This window comes from Pteropus vampyrus, unplaced genomic scaffold (genome assembly GCF_000151845.1).
Source record: "Pteropus vampyrus isolate Shadow unplaced genomic scaffold, Pvam_2.0 Scaffold137, whole genome shotgun sequence".
Taxonomy (NCBI): domain Eukaryota; kingdom Metazoa; phylum Chordata; class Mammalia; order Chiroptera; family Pteropodidae; genus Pteropus; species Pteropus vampyrus.
Window position 1 is genome coordinate 4,627,754 of NW_011888918.1, and position 1,809 is coordinate 4,629,562.

Consider the following 1,809-nt stretch of genomic DNA (forward strand, 5'->3'; position numbering starts at 1 on the left):
AACCCTAAAAGAGAGGGGCCAAGAACTCTTAAGACAAGCCGATGGACTCTAGGAAGAACTACTGCAGGATGTCTGTACTAATGCTTCCTTTGTATATTTAACTTCTTAAAAATCCTTTTCAAAAACTACTAGCTTTGTGTGTGGGGGGGGTCACATATACATAACATACAATTTACCATTTTAACCATTTTTAAATGTACAGTTCAGTGACATTAAGTACATTAACACTGTTGTGCAACCATCACCACTACCAATCTCCAGAACTTTTTCATCATTCCTAAATGACATATCCAAGAAAACCAGAGCTGGACAGTAGTTATAGCCACGAAAACAGATTTTATTCAGAACTTTGCAACAGGAGAAAAGAGACCTCAGTACAGAACTGGGGTCAATTCTGAGTACGGCATGGACAAGTGGGGATTTATAGCCAAGAAGCAGGGGGTCGTGGTCCTGAATGGAAAATACTAATGGTGGGGTAATTCTTTGCTAAACTTAATATAGGAAAGAGGCATGAGAATTACAAAGATTGACTAGATGTTAAACCAAGTAGAATTCAGAGCCTGCTATGTGTTGTTACACACGGGACCTAGTTGATCAGCCTACAGGGCAGACCACAGGAACCTACGGAAAAAAGGAAGATTTCTGCAGAGATTACTAACAACTGTTTACCCATACCATAACAGGAAAACAACAACTTTAAGCTGTGCCTCTTACAAATTAAAGATAAACTCAATCATTTGTTCCATTCTTTACTCCCTATAATGGGTAATTTTTCTTGGAAACTAAATGACACATATAAACCCAGCTCTTTAGATGCTCAGGGTCTCTATCATTCTCTGACTCTGAGAAGAGACCACACTCTGTCTTTGCAGCCTTATTCCTTCTCTAATAAACTTTGTTGATAACTCTGACTCGCTCTTAACTACACTATGCCAAGGACTCTCTCCACTCTGGAGGATTCACCCCATCCTGCATCCAACTGACCTGACAGGGATCTTGCTGAAGGTAGGCCAGGGCCACCACATATAACCTAGGGGATCTCGGGTCATGAGGAATTCAGTCAGATATGGGGGTGATCTGATTGATACAGAAAGTGGGGGATTCTGGCTAAACCCACAGATTCCCACTAAAATTCAGAGGTGCAAGTAGAGGCCTAGTTGGGAAGATTCAGAGGAGCCTCACTAAAGTGCGGGTTCCTGGTGACTAAAGTTTGGTCAAAGAGAAATTCTGTCAGAAACTGTACCCATTAACCACACATCCCCAACTCTCGGGCTACAGACTTGTACCAGTCTGTGGCCTGTTAGGAAGCCGGTTGCACAGAAACAGGTGAGCAGCAAGCAAGAGAGCAGAGCTTCATCTATATTTGCAGCCACTCCTTAGTGCTAGCATCATCGCCTCAGCGCCACCTCAGATCATCAGGCATTAGATTCTCTTATGAGTGCGGGTTCCTGGTGCCAAAAAGATTGGGGACTGCTGCGATTAAACAATAATTCCCTGCCCCCACCAAGTTCCTTTTCTGTCCCCCTGGCTCTGTGAATTTGACTACTCTAGCTTCTTTATATAAGTGGAATAATGCAGTATTTTTCCTTGTCTCGCTGATATGTTTAATTTTTAAAGGTGGGGGAAACTATGTGAATTCTATGGGGAGAGGAGCCCATAGAAGATGAGAAAATAAGGTCTCACTAAAATACATTAAATCAGGTAAGTACGTAGGGCTGGAGGGGAGGGGCTATTCCCACACCTGTGTTGAGTGTTGTGCACGGGGTACACACAGGGCCAGGAAAGGAAGCTCTGGGCTGCAGACAGCCC